Source organism: Pseudophryne corroboree, chromosome 3 (assembly GCF_028390025.1).
Source record: "Pseudophryne corroboree isolate aPseCor3 chromosome 3, aPseCor3.hap2, whole genome shotgun sequence".
Classification (NCBI taxonomy): domain Eukaryota; kingdom Metazoa; phylum Chordata; class Amphibia; order Anura; family Myobatrachidae; genus Pseudophryne; species Pseudophryne corroboree.
The window spans coordinates 543,276,194-543,288,322 of record NC_086446.1 but is presented as its reverse complement, the minus strand read 5'-3'; positions in this window follow the sequence as shown (position 1 = coordinate 543,288,322).

The window sequence follows — 12,129 nt, the reverse complement described above, 5'->3', positions numbered from 1 at the left end:
TCCAAGCCTCCTCAAACACAGAGATATTAACTATTAATTTTCAATTTTCCACCACTCTGCAACAACTTCTCGCACCAATTTATACATTCACTTCTCTTGAGATTGCTGTACTCAGTGCTAATTTTCGGCAGGAACCAGCAGGAATTTAGTTCCTGCACCTCTCATTAAATATAAGGGTTCCTGTACCTGCCTTGATCCAAAATTTATTTTCCATAAGATAAGTCCATTTTAAGCGCCTTTTCTAAAAACTATCACTTTTTTTTAATAGCTCACTCCCCAGTATAGTACTGGCTGTACCACATTTTAACCAAACTCTTGAAATCATGCTTGATGAAGTGTCTCCAGCTACCCTTCACATACTGCATAGAATTGTAAAGTAGCAAATACTAACATAAAGTAGAACATCAGTGATAAAAAGCAAAACATGATTTATTCACATATTGGACTATATGCTTCTCCTACTGAAAGGTTTCCTTCTCCCAACCAAAGCCAGCATGAGCCATTCATTTAGATACAGTAGTCTACCGGCTGTGTTGTGCTTGTCATTTAGTAAGCAGTACATCCAGTCCATGATATCACAAGTCTCACAGGGGATGGGATAGTGGTGGTAAAGGCTGCCTACTAAAGCAATGGGGAGGCCTGGGAAGAAGTTCAGTAAATTCAGTCTCCTAAAGATAACACTCTCGTAATTTGAAATGCAACACTTGTATATGTGTAAAAAGTAGAATTCAGTTTTCTTCTAATTTTCCCAAAACAAGTTCTGTCGTGTTTTGTATACAGACTCAGGCATGCACACAGATATACAGTCAAAATTAGATAAAAACTGTAAATGCTACTTTTTACATAGATATACAAATGTGTCTTTTCAAATCACGAGAGTGTTATTTTTAATGAGACTGAGTTTACTGTACTTCTTCCTGGGCCTTCCCATTGTTTTAATAGGCAGTCCCTCCCTCCCCCGTGAGACTTGTGATTTCACAGACTGGGTGTACTGCATAGTAAAACACAACACGGCCGGTACATTACTGTATGTAAATGAATGACTCATGCTGCCATTTACTAAGCAGTACACCCAGTCCGGGAAATCACAAGTCTCATAAAGATAAGACTTTCGAATTTTAAAATGCCACACTTGTATTTTATATCTGTGTAAAAAGTAGCATGTACAGCTTTTTTCTCTAACATCCTTAGGGAATACTGGGAACTGGTTCTTGGAACAGTGGGGTATAGATGGGTCCAAAGGAGCCGGTACACTTAAACAAATCAAATTACAGTATGTGTGCTGGCTCCTCCCCCCTATGCCCCCTCCCACGAGCTAGTTTAGAGAAAAGTGCCCTCAGAGCCGGACGCTTCTGTGGAGGGTTCCGGAATTTCTTTCAGATTTTTATTTTAGTTTGTTTTGTTACAGCCAGACAGAGTGGCACACTGTCTGTGCTGCACCGAGGGAGCTCAGGAAGGGGTTTGAGACAGCCTCTGCCATGGTTAATGTCCATTACCCCGGCTACAGGATTCGTCCTGAGGATGCTGTATGACAGTGTGAAAAATCACTGCACACGGGCCCGGAGCCATGCCGCCACTCTGAGCAGCTGAAGATCCATCAGAGGGATGAAGATTGGTGAGTGTGCTGGGGACCCCAGCGATTTTGGCAGCATTAGGTGCCCCCAGCTCACGGTTCCGCCGGTGGGACCGCTGCACCGGGGGGTGGGCACACTGACACTCTGGGCCACCAGACGTCCTTGGAGGGCGAAGGGGCCATAATTCACCAGTTTAACAGTTGTTTTCAGTCAGTGTGACTGAGGAGCAAGCACGCCATATTGGGGGCATGGCTTCTCACAGCGGGACCAGCTTACACAGGGTGCCATTTCACAGCCCTCAGTGTCTGCAGAATAGGCAGCACAGCTACAGAGCCTCCAGGAGTCCCTCAAGCTACGGTGGTGGTATAGTGGGGACATATAAGGGGGGGGGAGTGCTACAGAGAAAGTTTCCTCATTAAAGGAATAATTTTTGACTATATATATATATATATAAAGATGGTGACTCCGGCACTCCGCTGAGACAGCTCAACAACGAAATACTTGCTCCTGTGCCTTCCCACCGGGGGATTCCCCCAGGATAATACCAAACAGAAGAGGCGGCACTCGAAGTCAGTAAACAAACGTGAAGTGTATTGTCATAAGAGCGTTGACGTTTCGGGGACGTGCTCCCCTTCCTCAGAACAATTTAACAATGTGCAAAAACAGAAATAAATACCCACTTACCCCATGGGCCTCCCCCACCGCCGTACGTCCCCTGTCACGATCTCCCGCACACTCCGGTGTGTCTTCCTCGTTTCCGGCGGAGGGGCGGAAGTGACCACGTCCGGCCTGGCGTGGTAACCATGGCAACCTGTTGTCATGGTACTGCGCTGGACTCTCGCGATGCCTCCTGCTCCCTCCCGCCTACTCGAAATATCACAGCGGGGGCTCGGCTCGTAACCAGGGTGACGCTGTGTAAATAAACATAAAAATACAAACATTTAGTTAAACACATTAAATTAAATATTTAATGTGTTAAACACATTAAATTAAATATTTAATGTGTTTAACTAAATGTTTGTATTTTTATGTTTATTTACACAGCGTCACCCTGGTTACGAGCCGAGCCCCCGCTGTGATATTTCGAGTAGGCGGGAGGGAGCAGGAGGCATCGCGAGAGTCCAGCGCAGTACCATGACAACAGGTTGCCATGGTTACCACGCCAGGCCGGACGTTGTCACTTCCGCCCCTCCGCCGGAAACGAGGAAGACACACCGGAGTGTGCGGGAGATCGTGACAGGGGACGTACGGCGGTGGGGGAGGCCCATGGGGTAAGTGGGTATTTATTTCTGTTTTTGCACATTGTTAAATTGTTCTGAGGAAGGGGAGCACGTCCCCGAAACGTCAACGCTCTTATGACAATACACTTCACGTTTGTTTACTGACTTCGAGTGCCGCCTCTTCTGTTTGGTATATATATATATATATATATATATATATATTCATTTATATATATATATATTCCTTTATACAGCTCTTTGAGCAGTGTGCTGGTTTCCTTTTCCCCTTTGTGCCTTTTCCTTAGAGTTGGGAGGGATAAGGCTGTGTCTGTCTTATTTCTAATTACCTGTGTGATTGTGGTATCAGAATGGCAGGCAAAACAATCAGATGGCATGGGGGACATTGCCCCGGCCCAGGGCGTTCAATCTCTAATTGTTGCTATCAGAGAGGTGCTACAGATTCCTGATACGGAGGTTCAGGCAGCACCGGTGTTCTTTGCGAAGCCACAAAAGTCACAGGCTACGTTTCCTGTGTCTGTAGAATTGAACACTATGTTCAAAAAGTGTTGATCACCCAGATAGGAAATTTGAGGTGTCCAAAAGACTTACGGCTACTTTTCCCTTTCCTCTTGAAGATAGGAAGTTATGGAAAAATGCCCCCACTGTCGATGCTTCGTTGTCACGTCTTTCAAAGAAAATGGTGTTACCTGTTCCGGGCGCATCATCTCTGAAAGACCCAGCGGATAGAAAAATTGATAATACTCTCTAATCCATCTATGTGGTTGCTGGCGTGTCGCAGCGCCCGGTTATTGCGGGTTGCTGGATTCTGAAAGCTATGGAGAAATGGGCTGCTGATCTTGGCTCTTGTACACAGGAGGGCAGGGATATATCAGAACTTCTCAGATTGGTGGTTCACTTACAGGAATCTGCGGGGTTTCTGTGTGAAGCCTTAAAGAAATTGGTTTTCTCAATGCGCATATGTCATCCATGTCAGTGTCAGCAAGGAGAGCCCTCTGGCTGCGACTATGGTCAGCAGACGCAGACTCTAAGAAAGGAGTTGAAGGTCTGCCTTTCACTGGAGAGACCTTGTTTGGTGAGGAGCTAAGCAAGTGGATTACCCAGGCTACTGGGGGTAAATCCAATTTTTTACCTTCTGCTGCTCTGCCAGCTAGAAAATCCTTTCAGGGTCCTTCTGTGCAGTCCTTTCGATCAGCCAGATTTCGTACAAAAGCTAGAGGTGCCTCTAATGCAACAAGAGGTACCAGAGGTAAGAGACACATTCCTGCGGCAGCAGGAAGCCGGGAACAGAGTGGATCCTCCACTTCCCCTAAGCCTACAGCATGACGCCAGATCTCAAACCAGGGAGGATATCCCGGTTGGAGCCCGGTTAAGGTGCTTCAGCCATATCTGGGAAGTTTCCTGCAGGGATGCCTGGATAAGAAGCAACATTTTCCAGGGATACAAACTGGAATTCGAGTTTCTGCCTCCTCAAAAGTTCTTCAAGTCAAACTTGCCAGCTTCTGCAGAAATGCAGTCAATGTTAAGTTTGGTAATAGACAGGCTGGTTCAGGCTCAGGTAATAGTCCCAGTTCCTTTACATCTGAGAACAAAGGGGTACTATTCAAACCTATTTGTGGTGCCGAAACCGGACAGTTCGGTAAGACCCATCCTCAACCTAAAGTCTTTGAATCCATTTTTGAAGATATTCAAATAAAAAATGGAATCCCTGAGAGCAGTGGTTGCGGTATTGAAAAAAGACCAATACCTAGGACATCAAGGATGCTTATCTCCATATCCAGATCTGGCCCCCGCATCAGGCTTATCTGCGGTTTGCCTTGCTGGAGGAGCATTACCAGTTTCAAGCCTTACGTTTCGGACTTTCAACAGCTCCAAGGATCTTTACGAAGGTGATGGCGGAGATGATGGTACAACTCCGACTGCAGGGAGTCGACATTGTCCCATATCTGGACAATCTCCTAATAAAAGCCCGGTCCAGAAATCAACTGTTACACAGTATCTGTGTAACAATGAGTCTATTGACACGTCATGGTTGGAGCCTGAACTTACAGAAGTCAAGTCTGGAACTGACTCTCATGCTCGGCGTAAGTGGGGGTTCCGACAACCGAGTTTTGGCTGAAGGGACAGCTACCTGTGAGGAGAATAAACGAGGTGGCTGAATGTAAAAACTCCTCATGGGGTGGAAGCCAAACTAAGTGTTAACGTAGGCCGGAGGGTGTAAAGAAAAGGAGGACTCCGTAGGAAGATAACTGTAGTTTTAATGAATAATCAAACTGTACACGAATATTGGAGAAATAGAAGAAACTGGGAGAATTAGAGTCTATGGTTAAATGACTTGAAGAGTGAAGCTGGAGAACTCCGGTAAAGAAGAACTGAAGACTGTTTTATGATTAAAAGACGAGGCTGAAGAACTTGGACTTTGAATAAATGAAGACTGTGGTTTGTGATTGAAAGAGGAGGCTGAAGAACTTGGACTTTGAATAAATGAAGACTGCTGCGGGAACCGCCGTTAGCACCTGGAGATCCTCTATGACCTGGGACCCCGTGAGCGATTCCACGAGTGGCAACGGACTTAGACAGCAGGACTGCAGCAGCGTTTAGGTAACCGATGGATGAGAGCAACCAGGACCAGGGAACCAGAAGTAACCTGGGAGTACAGAGCTGGAGAACCTTTCACAAGGAGGTAACTTGAAGCACTGGCACTCTCACTCTGAGCCAGCCCCCTTTTGTAAGGGGAGAACACGCAGGATTGGCTGAACACAGATTGGGAACTTCATTGGTTTTACTCTGGTCTCCAACATGGCTGCCCCCAGCACAGGAGACATACTTAGCTGTTAGCACACAGCTTTAGCCAGCTTCTGTCTCTGACACACTATACTGTGTCACCACCAGAGGACCTTACCACAGCGATCCCCGCCACAGCGCCCGGCTCTCCAGACCCTCGGCCCCCGGCTCTTGGCATCCGCACATCCATCCAGGAGGACCCGCCAATAGCAGGTCCCTGCCGCCGCAGCTGTGCCAACCAACGGGACGGTAACCCGCGGGAGCACCCGCCAGAGGTAAGGCTCCGGTGCCAGACAGTACCCCCCCTTTTTAGGGTGGGCTCTGAACACCCTTGTGCTTTCATCGGATTCTTGGTATGAAAGGCCCGGACTAATCTTGGAGCGTGGACGTCCTCTTCAGAAACCCAGGACCTTTCCTCCGGTCCATATCCCTTCCAATCAATAAGATATTTGAGACGACCATATCTTTTACGACAGTCAACAATCCTATGAACTTCAAATTCTTTTCCCTGAGCAGCTTGCACCTTGGGAGGTCTAGGGAGCTTAGCCTGAAAACGGTTAAGTATGAGAGGCTTCAGTAAGGAGATGTGAAATGCATTTGGGATCTTCAAGTACGGAGGCAACGTCACTTTGTATGCTACTGGATTCAATACTTTTTCAACAGGATATAGTCCAATGAATCTGGGGGCAAATTTTTTGGAAGGGACCTTGAGTCTTAAGTTTCGAGTAGAAATCCAGACTTGATCACCCACTTTGAGACTAGGAACAGCCTTCCGTTTCCGATCTGCAAAATACTTGTATTTATTGGACGTTTTAAGCAGAGCCTCATGAACTTGTTTCCACATCTTAGTGAATTGCTGAAGGGCTAACTCTGCGGCAGGTACTTCGAGAGCTGGAAGAGATTGGAAAGCAGGAACACGTGGATGAAGTCCATAAATCACATAAAAGGGTGTGGACTGAGTAGCGGAATGGTAGAGATTATTGTGAGCAAATTCAGCAAATGGAAGTTAGTCCAGCCAATCGTCCTGAGAAGAAGACATGAAGAGTCGTAGGAAAGTCTCTAAGTCTTGGTTCACTCTCTCAGTCTGGCCATCCGTTTGGGGATGGTATGCAGAAGAGAAACTTAATTTCATTCCAAGAGCTGAACTCAGTGCTTTCCAGAATTTGGCCACAAACTGAGGCCCTCGATCGGAACTGATCTCTTGTGGAAGTCCATGTAACCTGAAGATGTCTGATATGAACATTTTTGATAGTTGTGGAGCGGTTGGAAGACCTGTGAGTGGGACAAAGTGTGTCATTTTGGAAAATTGGTCCACAACGACCCAAATGGTGTTTCGTCCTCTGGAGATAGGTAGGTCAGTTAGAAAGTCCATGGAGATGTGTGTCCAGGGTTTTTGTGGAACAGATAGTGGATGAAGAAGACCCGATGGTGATCCTCTTGGACTTTTATGTTGGGCGCACTTTGGGCAGGCAGCTATGAATACCAAAACATCCGTCTTCAGATGAGGCCACCAATTGGAGCGTTGGATGAACTTAAGAGTCTTGAAGCTACCTGCGTGTCCCATACACGGTGAGGTATGAGCCCAAGTGAGCAGTTTTTTCCTGAGTTCTGGTGCAACGAAGGTTTTTCCCGGTGGCGGAAGCTGAGTAGTACGAGTTGCAGCAAAGGAGGCTGGATCTAGGATGAATTGTCTGTCCGGAAGATCTGTGGACTCATCTGAACTCAATGAACGAGAGAGCGCATCTGCTTTCTGATTAAGACACCCTGGACGATAACTGAGCTTGAAAGAAAAGCGTGAGTAGAACAGTGCCCACCTGGCTTGCCGTGGGTTTAAACAACGGGCGGTCTGAAGATATAAAAGATTTTTGTGAACTGTGGTTACTGAGATTGGGTGCTGAGCTCCTTCCAGTAAGTACCTCCACTCTTCAAAAGCAAGTTTTATGGCAAGCAATTCTTGTTCTCCAATGGCGTAGTTTTGTTCTGCCGGAGAGAATCTTTGGAAAAAATAAGCACAAGGATGAGCTTTCTAATCCTCGAAGTACTGGGATAAGACAGCACCCACTCCTACTGAAGAAGCATCCACCTCCACCTGAAAAGGACGACTGAGATCAGGTTGCCAAAGGATAGGAGCAAACATGAAGGCCTCTTTTAGAAATGAAAAGGCTTAGTGCTTCATGTGGCCAAGCTGCAGAATTAGACCCTTTTCTTGTTATTGCTGTAATCGGGGCAATGATGGAGGAATAATCTTTAATAAACTTCTATAGAAATTGGCAAAGCCTAAAAAACACTGGATTCCCTTCAGAGTGGTAGGAAGGGTCCAATCTCTGATTGCTTGGACTTTGGCAGGATCCATCTGTAATTCCTTCCCGGAAATGATGTAACCTAAATAAGGGATGGCGGGAACCTCAAACGTGCACTTCTCTATTTTACAAAAGAGTCGATTTTCCCTTAGATGCCTCAAGACTTCTCTGACTTGTTCCCGATGGACTTTCAGATCTTTGGAAAATATTAGAATATCGTCCAGATACACAACCAGGCACTTATAGAGGAGATCTCGGAATAACTCGTTGACATAATTCTGGAAGACTGCTGGAGCATTGCATAAGCCAAAGGGCATCACCAGATATTCATAATGCCCGTCGCGAGTATTAAACTCAGTCTTCCACTCGTCTCCTTTGCGAATGCGTATAAGGTTATAAGCACCTCGCAGGTCCAATTTGGTGAAAATGGTAACCCCCTTTACATGGTCAAATAGTTCGGGAATCAAGGGCAAGGGATATCTGTTCTTAACTGTAATTTCGTTGAGGCCCCGATAGTCGATGCAAGGCCGTAGGCCCCCGTCCTTCTTCTTAACAAAGAAAAACCCTGCCCCGGCTGGAGGAGAAGAAGGGCGAAGGAACCCTTTAGCCAAATTTTCCTGTATGTACTCAGACATCGCTTGGGTTTCCGGGAGAGACAAAGGGTATGTTCGGCCTCTGGGAGGTGTTTTACCAGGCAGTAAATCGATAGGCAGTCCCAACTTCGGTGGGGAGGCAAGGTATCCGCCCCTTGCTTACTGAACACATCCAGAAAGGGCTGATAGGCATCTGGGAGATCAGTGGAGTGTAGGGAAGGAGTGGCTTGACGGTGGATTAAACAGCTTTGAGAACCCGACTCCCCCCAGGCGAGTACATCCATAGTTTGACAATCCAAGTGGGGGTTGTGCTCCTGCAACCACGGGAATCCTAGGATTATTTTTTTAGAACTTCCGAATGGAGAATACCAACTTTCATTTTCAGAGGAACTGTATGGTAGGTGATGATCCCTTCAGGGATATAACTTCCGTCAACCGCGGTGATCGAGATAGCTCGCTCCAAACAAGTGGTTGGTACTTCAAACTGTCGGACTAAGGCGGAAGTAATGAAATTTTCTGCAGCTCCAGAATGCAACAGTGCTGTAACATGAAGGGAGGTAGAGGGAAGTTCCAGACATACAGCCAACAGTGATTCCTTCCTGGTAACTTGGTTAGGGAATGCTCCAAGCTTAACCTCTCCTGCGAAAGCTAGGAGCGAGAGTTTCCCGGACGTTGATTACAAGACTTAACAAAGTGGTCGGCCGCCCCACAATACATGCAGCGGTTGCCCTGTCTGCGTCTCTGATGTTCCTCATTGGTGAGACGGGAGCGGTTGACCTGCATGGGTTCTTCAGTAGACGGTGAGGATGGTCTAGGAGTGGGACAGGCCCGAGGATTGGATCGCTCGAACCTTGTTCTCTCAAGACAGTGCTCCTTGTATCTTAGGTCAATCTTGTTACATAAAGAAATAAGCTGATCGAGCTTAACTGGCACATCCTGAGTGACCAGGTCATCTTTAATTTTGTCGGAGAGACCGTTCCAAAAGGCGGCAATGAGAGCCTCTTAATTCCAGCCCACTTCGGAAGACAGAGTACGGAATTGGATCACGTACTGGGCGACAGAAAGGGTTCCCTGATGCAGACGCAGAATCTCCAAAGAGGCAGAGGTGGTCCGGCCTGGCTCGTCAAAGATTTTGCGAAAAGTTGCCACGAATTCTGGGTAATTCGAGAGTATGGGATCAGTTCTCTCCCATAAGGGTGAAGCCCAATCCAGAGCTGGTCCGGTTAAAAGTGAAATAATGTATGCGATTTTGGTCCAATCAGACGGAAAGTTAGCTGACTTGAAGCTCAAACTGGATCTCGCATTGATTGAGGAGCCCTCGGCATTGCTTTGGACTACCGTCAAATTTACTGGGTGGCGGTAGTTGTAAATGAGGAACTGGAATCGACACCTAGAGGATTAGGTGCTGGCGGATTGGAAGCTGGAACTGGAGTCCGAGATGTGGAAATGGCTGTGTGAAGAGAATCCAAACGAGTAGACATATTCTGCATGAACTGTACAATCTGTGCCTGCATGGCCTCCTGTTTATTTAGACGAGACAGAATGTTCACAGAGGCATCACCCCCGGTAGCCTGCTCACTTGCCGGATCCATTAGGCCAGTGCTTACTGTCCTGCTCGGCGTAAGTGGGGGTACCGACAACCGAGTTTTGGCTGAAGGGACAGCTACCTGTGAGGAGAGTAAATAAGGTGGCTGAATGTAATTCCTCCTCATGGGGTGGAAGCCAAACTAAGTGTTAACGTAGGCCAGAGGGCGTAAAGAAAAGGAGGACTTCGTAGGAAGATAACTGTAGTTTTAATGAATAATTAAACTGTACACGAATATTGGAGAAATAGAAGAAACTGGAAGAATTAGAGTCTATGGTTAAATGACTTGAAGAGTGAAGCTGGAGAATTCCGGTAAAGATGAACTGAAGACTGTGTTTTATGATTAAAGACGAGGCTGAAGAACTTGGACTTTGAATAAATGAAGACTGTGGTTTGTGATTGAAAGACGAGGCTGAATAACTTGGACTTTGAATAAATGAAGACTGATGCGGGAACCGCTGTTAGCACCTGGAGATCCTCTATGACCTGGAACCCCGTGAGCGCTTCCACGAGTGGCAACGGACTTAGCAGGACTGCAGCAGCATTTAGGTAACCGATGGATTTGAGCAACCAGGACCAGGGAACCAGAAGTAACCTGGGAGCACAGAGCTGGAGAACCTTTCACAAAGAGGTAACTTGAAGCACTGGCACTCTCCCTCTGAGCCAGCCCCCTTTTGTAAGGGGAGAACACGCAGGATTGGCTGAACACAGATTGGGAACTTCATTGGTAATACTCTGGTCTCCAACATGGCTGCCCCCAGCACAGGAGACATACTTAGCTGTTAGCACATAGCTTTAGCCAGCTTCTGTCTCTGACACACTATACTGTGTCACCACCAGAGGACCTTACCGCAGCGATCCCCGCGACAGCGCCCGGCTCTCCAGACCCTCGCCCCCGGCCCTTGGCATCCGCACATCCGTCCAGGAGGACCCGCCACCAGCAGCTCCCTGCCGCCGCAGCCGTGCCAACCAACGGGACGGTAACCCGCGGGAGCACCCCCCGGAGGTAAGGCTCCGGAGCCTGACACTGACTCAGAGACTCCAACTCCTGGGGATGATCCTCGATACAGTGTTACAGCGAGTATTCCTTCCTCTGGAAAAGGCTACTGCAATCCAGTCCATGGTGCGACTGGTTTTGCAGTCTCAAAAAGTCTGTCCATCTATGCATTCGCTTGCTGGGGAAGATGGTATATTCTTACAAAGCGATTCAGTATGGCAGGTTCCATGCCAGACCTTTCCAGTTAGACCTTCTCAGCAAGTGTTGAGGGTCACATCTTCATATGCACCAAATAATATGTCTCTCACCTCAGACGGGAGTCTCACTCCTGTGGTGGATACAGACCTCGAACGTAGTGGCAGGTCGGTCCTTTGCAGCGTATCCCTGGATACTACTAACGACGGATGCCAGCCTCAGGGGCTGGGGTGCGGTCTTTCGGGGAGCGCAATTTCAGGGTTGATGCGCCAGACAGGAATCGACTCTTCCCATAAACATACTAGAGCTCCGAGCAATATTCAATGCTCTCCCTCAGGGGGCACATTTGCTACGGAACCAGGCGATACAGGTTCAGTTGAACAACGCAACAACTGTCGCGTACATAAATCGCCAGGGCGGAACAAAAAGCAGAGCGGCAATGAGAGAGGTTACAAAAATTCTACTCTGGGCCGAAAAGTATGCAACAGCAATTTTCCGCAATTTTCATACCAGGAGTAGACCACTGGGAAGCATACTTCCTCACCTAGGCGAGTGGGGTCTTCATCCGCAGGTCTTCCAGATGATAACTCATTGGTGGGGACGCCCGCAGATAGATCTGATTGCGTCCAAGCACAACACAAAACTTCCATGTTACTGTGCCAGGACTCGGGATCCACAGGCTGTGGCAGTGGATGCCTTGACATCGGATTGAAACTACCAGTTGGTGTATCTTTTCCCTCCACTTCCACTGTCGGCGAGAATTCTCAGGCGCCTGAAGCATGAAGGGGCCCCGGCAATCTTGATTGCTCCGTATTGGCCTCGCAGAGCATGGTATATGGATCTCTTGTTCCTGTCAGACGAGG